We start from the raw sequence: 8,840 nt of genomic DNA, 5'->3' as shown, positions 1-8,840 counted from the left end.
TCGCCTCCCCCGCCCCGCCCCGTCCCACCTGCCGCGCGGCCCGGTAGTGCGCCCCGCCCTTGCAGCCCCTCCTCTCTAGGCCAGGAGCCCGGAGCCGGGGAGGCCGGGGGAGACTGGCGACTCCAGGTGTAGGACGAAGAGGACCCCTTCCTAGCTAATATATTCTTAGCACAATCAGGAAATAAAATAACGAATATGAGAACAAAGAGATGATAACCAAGAGCACAAATATTTCTCTTAAGTCCGTGCGTTAACTTTGGATGGCCGCTCAGCCACCTGCCTAATTTCCTGTGGTTTTCCACCTCCAGCCTCTGCACTTTTTGTGATTGAGGTGCAGGATTCAGGTATGTCTCAACTGATCCGCTACCGGCTGAGCACAATGGATGTGATTTATAACTCTTTGGGATACAGTGCAGAGTAGTTCATATTAACAGGCATCCTCTGATCAGAGGGACTGAAATCGGTTTTTAATTTCTCTAAACATATAACTATGTTCGTTCACATTCGGGCCGTATTTGTTCATTTTTATGTCTGCTGTGTGCATTCCTTCCGTATGATTAGTTGTCTTCAAAAGCAGAAGGGTGAATGTTTCAAAGACATTTAAATAAGTGGGTTTGGAATTAGCATTTTAAAGCCAAGTTTAATTTATACTGTGTGCAAGAAGCGCTCTTTAAAAAGAAGAAAAGAAGGAAGGGGAGGAGGAGGAGGGAGAAGGGGAGAAGAAGGGGGTAGGAGGTCACAAATTACCTATTACTTTTGTAAAAACATACTTTTACAAACTACTTCTGTAAATTCTCAAATGCGGTTCCTGCCTGGAAAAACAAACAAAACCAGTATAATCCTGTAGCCACACCACATGCCACGCAATCATTATTTATTGGCTCCCAGCAACAATAAGAAAATTATTGGGGTTTTTTTGTTGTTGTTGTTTTTTTACAAATTAAAACTCTCCCTAAATTTGTTCTTATTCTCAGACAGGTCTGAGATTCTCATTTAAGAAAGAGGGGAGAGGAAACCTTTCCCCCCTACTTGCCAGTTGCAGACTGGCAGCTCAGAGTATTTAATCCTGAACCCACACACCTCCCAGCTTGCACTTATTTTCATGAGAAAATTAGTTATGTACTTGGGGAAAAATTATCATCTTTTGCAGATAACTTCAGGGGGGCAAATGAAATCTAGAACTACTTAACTAGCAAATTTTGGTACCTGAGACCCAAATCACACTTCCAATGTAACTATTTTCCCATCTTTTCTGGAACCAGAAAGGAATTATTTGCCAACTCTTAAAGCACACTATTTCTTTCAATCTCCTGACAAATGCTATAGAATGGAATAGTGATTGCCTTAATTGCATTTTGATTTAACCATCTCAATGTTTCTTAAGTTAGATAAGCATGGGCTTCCCCCCCCCCCCCATAATGAAGTTGTTTTGTTCTATTATTCTCTTGGGGTGTTAAAAGGCTGACAAGGATAGTTCAGGAAATTGGAAAGTAATTTTTAATGAGTTATAATGCCCAAGTTTAACTTTATTTTTTCTTGAAGGTAACAGTCTAAACTAAATAGAGAAAGTCCAAAAGAAAAGCTGGGACCCTGGCCAGTTTGGCTCAGTGGCTAGAATGTCAGCCTGCAGACTAAAGGTCCCTGGGGTCAATTCCAGTCAAGGACACATACCTTGGTGGCACACTTGCCAATCTATGAGACGCATAGATGTTTCCCTCTCTCTGTCTCTCCCTTTACTTTCCACTCTCTCTGAAAATCAATAGAAAAAATGTCCTCAGGTGAGGATTAACAACAACTGCAAAAGCTGGGAACCTAGATGGCAATAAATTAGGAAAAATTTGGAACAACCTTCCCTTTAGTAATTAGTGTCGTTAAGAATATACCTTCCCTTATTTTTTAGCAAATTGCTTACCCATACACACTTTGCAGTTTTGTAGGGTTATTTTTAAGTCTAATTCTCAATTGAATAGCTCCAAATTATTCTGAGAGGCCATAATTGCAGATTTTTGTTTCTTGCTTTGATTAAAGGTTTTGCCTACTAGAGATACTGTGCAGTATTTTGTTCCTTAACTATACATTATCTTTTTCGGTCTTCTGTTTTATTTAAAAATGACAGAGCCACCTAGTGGCTCTTGGCCGCTGTTACAGCGTCTGTCTGGGGTATCTAGAAGTTACTTTTCTATTTTCAATCATATCTTAATCAGGCTAGATAAAAACTATTTTTGGTCATAGCCTGTGTTTTTTAATGTCAGAATGATAATAATGTTTTAAAATCTCTATTTTAAAGATTAAACAAATTTTAAAAAACAAGTTCCCCATAGTGTCTTGTCCAAATGACTTTTCACAGAAAGATATAATCAAGGCAATTGATTAATATATCTCGGCCGGTATAAAATAAGGATGGACTGTTCAATATTTTCATCACTGGAAAATAAACATTTGGGATATTATTCTATGCAAAAAAATCTTTATTTTTCACTAACATTTTATAACATTTTTGTTCTTCTTTGAAATAGCTGAGTGATTTACAGGATAATGGAATGCTGTCATTTTAAATAAATTATGTAACAGAATGTAAAATGTATTACACTCATTAATTTATAGCATCATAGAAACATTGGCACATTAGTGTTTGCTAGTATTTTTACACATTTCCAGAGGAAGCAAATGTTAATATAAATTGGAAATAGCTTCAGTGCTCTTAACTTCTAATGGCTGCCAACTTAGAAAAACACTGAGCTGTGCACAGAGTCAGTCCCCCTATCTCGGCATCATGTGTACCTGTATCATCTATGGAAAAGCCACAGGTGGAAATAATGGAATCTGCTCATGTCTCCTACTTGGTCTTCCGCCTTGCATGAGGTTTTCTCAACACAAATTCTTTTTAAAAAAATATTCGCCCATGCCCTGACTGGCTTGGCTCAGTGGATAGAGTATCGGCCTGCGGACTGAAGGGTTCCAGGTTTGACACTGGTCAAGGGCATGTACCTTGGTTGTGGGTACATCCCCAATAGGGGGTGTACAGGAGATAGCTGATCGATGTTTCTCTCCCATTGATGTTTCTAACTCTCTATCCCTCTCCCTTCCCCTCTGTAAAAAAAAAATCAATAAAATATATTTTTAAAAAAGCATTCACCCAGGAATATGTTTATTGATTCTAGAGAGAGGGGAAAAGAGAGGGTGAGTGAGAGAGAAAGAGAAACATCAATGTGAGCAAGAAACGTTGATCGGTTGCCTGCCGCATACATCCTGACCGGGGTTAAACCTGCAACCTAGGAATGTGCCGTTGGAAAAGGCCCCAACCAACTGAACCACATGGGCCAGAGCAAAGACAAATCCTTTTATGTAATTTTGTTTTTTAAACACCTTGCCCACCATAGGATAAATAAACATCAAATTTTTTTAAAAAATAGTATCTATTGAATTAAAGAATTACTAATAAATACCACATGAACTATACATAAGCCCACTCAAGGAAGTATAAAGTCATGGGCACACACACACACACACACACACGGGACTTGGGAAATTTTTCTATAACAAAAAAGAATACAGTAGAAGCATTACTTACATGTGGAGGAAAAGCCCAACTCAAAAAAATTACTAGATTAATGGGAAAAAATTTTAGAAAACATCTGTTTTGTTCTCAGTGAGACATAAGAAAGCTTGGCTTTTATGAAACAAAAAATCGGACTAAGATAAAAGGTAAACTCTGGTGCAAATAGGGATGAAACAGGAACTAGAAGAAGTGAGAAAAGATACAAGATAACTTGAATTGTAGTTGAAGAGCAGTTTAGAATAATGAGGTGAGATTAACTACCACATAGGTCAAATATATAAGATGAATTAGTGAATTTATTGTTTTGGTGAGGAAAGGATAGATTATTTAAGAAAATATGCTGAAATGGCCAGACCTGGACCCGTTAGTTCATTCCTTACTTGCTGTAATTTATTTCCAATTTCCGACCATTCTATTGGTTCTCATTTTAGAGCTGGCAGTGTCATCATGAGGAGCCAACTGAAGAGCCTTTGTCTCCTCCCATCTATACTTCAAAGGCTGTGACTTAGAGGAGACTGAAGCAGAACTCAGAGGGACCATTCATTTGTTCCTTGAACAAAGGCCTCTACTTACTGAGTGTTGATGAGAAACTGAGGCAGCCCTTTTCTCCCAGAACAGTAAGCTTTCCACCAATTTGGAATTCGTCTCCTGTTCCAATACTTTTCCCTTGGAAGCCCTTAATATTGATGTTGCCAAATTGTCCCAGCCAGTCACCCGCTCAGCCCCTGGGGGTCGGAGAAGACTGGGGTGAGCTGCAAGTACAAAGCCGGACAAAAATCAAATCACGGAGTCTCAGAAGCAGGGGCATGGCCCAGAGATAACCCAGCCTCATGCAGCTGACCCCCAGGCTCATGACCCTCTTCCCACTGCAACACTAGGCACAGGAAGTGTAGCAAAAGGGATAAATCCTGAGGATTGTGGGAGCCTGAAGCATCTGGGGATACCACAGACGTTCCACGTAATTAATCCAGAAAAAAATAATCAACCAGCCAAAACATTGGGCTCCAACCAATTCCTTTGAGCAATTATGGATCTGCATCCCCTCCCCTCCCCCTGAAGCTCTCCCGTTGCCTCCCTGCCCCTCCCTGCTTCTCTGGAATGCTTCCTGGCCTCTGGCTCCAGCCAATTAGCCCATTCCTCAGCTAACTTCTCGGACTCTTCCTTCTGCTCCAGGCTTCCAGAGTGTCTTCAGCTTTCCTTCAGCATTTGCTGTGCACAGCTCCCTGCCCTGGGGCCACCCTAAGGGAAGGTTACACGTGCACCACTGCTCCCTCCTCTGGGCAAGAAGGCCCTCTAGTCCTGCTGTCATGTTGGGTGCTGCCCACATACGCCTGGATGGCTCAGCCAACAACCTGGCCCTTATTTCCAGGAACCAACTCCTCTTCTCCAGGTCAGTACTCACTATAGTGGGTGTTACCAGATGGGGACCTCACTTTTTTTTTAGAGCTAACAATTAAGGAACAGGTACTAAATACTGGGCACTATCTCATTTAATTCTCACAGCAATGCTATCAGATAAGAACCGTCCACCCATATCTTACAAGCCGCAGGCAGTAAAGAATTTTGTTGTGATCTCCCTGATCCTAAGTGTGCAGTCGAGATTCAACCCCAGGCCCTAGTATCCACCTCCAGTGTTTCTCCAGTGCCCAGTGCAGTGCCTGACATTAATGCATGCTCAATTATTGTTTATTGCTTGACTAAATTAAAGAGCTTTTTAAAAAAGTATAAAATGGAAAAAGTCTCACCCTACAACCTCCTACCCCTCTTTCCTCTCAGCAAAGGCAGTTGCTGGCTCTCAGTGTCTTCTGTTTTCCTCCAGAATGTTCTGAGGTGCTTACCCACCCAGCTATACACATTTCACAGTGTACAAAAGTGAAGCCCGTGCTACTCACATGGCTCTGCACCTTCCACGTTCATGAATATATGTTGGATCACTTTCCAAAACAGCCCAGATGTCCCTGCGTGAGCCTAATTCTACCCACCTGGCAATCCTTTCCTGGGGTCTCAGTGAGGACCCACCAGTATGGCTGTGTGAGTGGCCCATAGCCAGGGTCTGCTCCAATTTGTTTGTGTCTCTCCTTACATGTTGGGCAATATTTTGAATTTAACTTCTTTTTTATGTGTCTTTGGATTATTTCCTTGTTTTAAAAAGATGGCTTAGCCCTGGCTGGTTTGGCTCAGTGGATAGAGCATTGGCCTGTGGACTGAAGGGCCCCAGGTTTGATTCTGGTCAAGGGCACATGCCTGGGTTGCGGGCTCTATCCCCACTCAGGGGCATGCAGGAGGCAGCCGATCAATGATTCTCTTTCATCACTGATGTTTCTATCTCTATCTCCCTCTCTTTTCCTCTCTGAAATCAATTGAAAAAATATTCTTTTTAAAAAAGATGGCTTAATTTACTTATGACAGGAACCCCCTAGCTGGGGCTTGCTGGGCTGGTGAGTGTGTGTGACTTTAATGTCTGACTCTGACAGTGCTACCCGAGGCCACTGTCCTACCACAGCCAGTGCCCCTGCTTTCCTTCACCTTCGCTCACACTGGCTTTGCCTCTTTATTTTTGCCAATCTTAAAAGCACAACAATATTTCTCGAAATTATTTTCATTATGAATGAATTTCAGTACCTTGTCATATGTCATTTTAATTTCTTTTTTGTGAACTGCCTGTTTTGATATTTTACCCATTTTTCTGTTTGTGTATCTGTTTTAATTGATGTGTCCGAGCTCTTCGCAATTAAGCATATCAAGGCTGTTGCAAATCATGTAAAACTCTCCCTTCTCTTAGGATTTGTGGTAACTTGCTGTCCTGGCTGTTTTCTTTTCTCTTCTACATATTCCTCAAGGATATCTGTGTCTCACCTCACCTCATCCTTCAAACAGTGTTTTCTTCCCTCAGGTTCCTAACTTCATCCCTCTTATTTTTCTTCTACACATTCTTCATGGGTTGCCACAGCTCCCTCTATGAATTTAGAACAGTGATGGCGAACCGATGACACACGTGTCAGAGGTGACACGCAAACTCATTTTTTTGGTTGATTTTTGTTTGTTAAATGGCATTTAAATATATAAAATAAATATCAAAAATATAATTCGTTGTTTTACAATGGTTGCAAATATCAAAAAATTTCTATATGTGACACGGCACCAGAGTTAAGTTAGGGTTTTTCAAAATGCTGACACGCCGAGCTCAAAAGGTTCGCCATCACTGCTTTAGAATCTGCAATGGGCATGGTTTGTTGTAGCTGTGATGCCCTGTTTAATAGCCCTACAGGAAAAGCTCATTACCCCTGGTGCTTGAGGATGGCCGGCCTGTGAGCTTCTCACTGCTCCTGTGATCTATCTGAGGTGCTGAGTGATGTCAGACAGGTCATTGAAGATCTTCATCAGGACTTCTGCAGGTTATCCTTCTTCACAGTGATTGCTTTCTGTGCAGAAATTATAGTCCTGAAATGGCCACTTTGGGTACCATGAGAGAGAGCCTGCCTACGAATGCAGGTGACCCCACGTAAAGTTAAGTGACAGAAGTGAAAACATCCTGGGTCCAAGATTTGAATCCTTTCATCCAGAATCCTCCTTTACCCCATACCCTTGAACTTCCTGATTTCATTAGCCAACAAATTTTCTTTTCATTTAATAACTTAGGATGGTGCTTGTTATAGGCTAAATCATGTCTCCCCACCCCACCCCCAAATTAATATGTTGATATTCTAGCTCCTGCTAGCTCACATTGTGAGCTAGCAGGAGATGGGGTCTATCTATTTGGAGATAGGGTCTTTAAAGAGTTCATTAGGGCCTGGCCAGTATAGTTTAGTAGTTGAATATCGACCTATGAACCAGAAGGTCACGATTCAATTCCCAGTCAGGGCACAAGCTCAAGTTGCAGGCTCAATCCCCAGTAAGGAGGTTGCAGGAGGCAGTCAATGAATGAGTCTCTCTCCCTTTCCCTTCCTCCCTGAAATTAATAAAAATATTTTTAAATATTTTTGAAGTAAAATGAGGTCATCAGGATGGGCCCTAACCCAGTGTGACTTTGTCCTTTTAAGAAGCGGTCAGGACAGACATACATGCACACACAGAGAGAAGCCATATGAAGATACTGAAAGGAGACAGCCATCTACAAACCGAGGAGAAAGGCCTCAGAGGTACCAACCCCACTGACACCTTGATTCTGAGCTTCTAGCTCCAATATACGAAGAAATCGATTTCTGTTGTTTAAGCCAGTCAGTCTATGGTACTGGTACTTTATTTTGGCAGCTTGAGCTGGTTGATTGATACAGGTGAGTTTTTGTCTCTTTCTAAAGAAAGTGCTGGTGACTCTAATCCAGATCTCTTCCATGTGCTCCTGGCCCAGTAAATAACTCCTACTGGATATTTTTTTTCATTTTCTTACAATTCACCTCAAGTACAACATGTCTAAGCAGGTCATCATAATTTTCTTAAAGTCTACTTCTCCTTCTGTATTCCATATCTCTCTGAAGGGCCCCATTCTACCCTTGACCCAGGTATCTAAGTCAGAAACCAGAAATTCTTCTACCTTCACTCTCTCTGTCCTACTTGCAACACCAAGGTTTAGGCCACCATCATCTGTCTCATGGATTATTGAAGTTGGCTTCTAATTGGCCTCCCTGCCTCCTCTTGTCACTGTCCAATCAATCCTCTCTCCATACCACTCTCATAATAATTCTGTAAAAGTCATAAACCCTCTCCTGCTTTCATCTCTTTAGTGGCTCCCACTACTCTTTTTTTGTTTTGTTTTGTTTTGTTTTGTTTTGTTTTGTTTTTTGTTTTGTTTTGTTTTGTTTTGTTTTTAGGAAGGGAGAGGGAGAGAGATAGAAACATCAATGATGAGAGAGAATCACTGATCGGCTGCCTTCTGCATGTCCCTCACTAGAGATCGAGCCCACAAGCCAGGCATGTGCCCTTGACCAGAATTGAACCTGGGACCCTTCAGTTTGCAGGCCGATGCTCTATCCACTGAGCCAAAATATCCAGGGCTATTTGTAGGCAATTTTTAAAATATCAGAACAAAATTACAACAACAAACACTTGTAAAATAAAACTAGTATTTCACATGTAGAATAATAAATATTTAAAACTACTTTCACATGTAGCACTCTAATGAACAGGGAGATTTAGACCCAACTTATAAAATGTGTCTAGTCATTATCTGGAAACATTTTATATTTTAAAACTCCTAATGTTATAGGAAATATTTTATATTACTTCTGTCAAGGTTTCAGTTAAGTGTTGGTTACAGGTATGGAAAGAGCAGGTAGCCAAGTTC

The sequence above is a fragment of the Myotis davidii genome, unplaced genomic scaffold, assembly GCF_000327345.1.
Source record: "Myotis davidii unplaced genomic scaffold, ASM32734v1 scaffold2055, whole genome shotgun sequence".
Classification (NCBI taxonomy): domain Eukaryota; kingdom Metazoa; phylum Chordata; class Mammalia; order Chiroptera; family Vespertilionidae; genus Myotis; species Myotis davidii.
Note: the sequence above shows the minus strand (reverse complement) of the source record.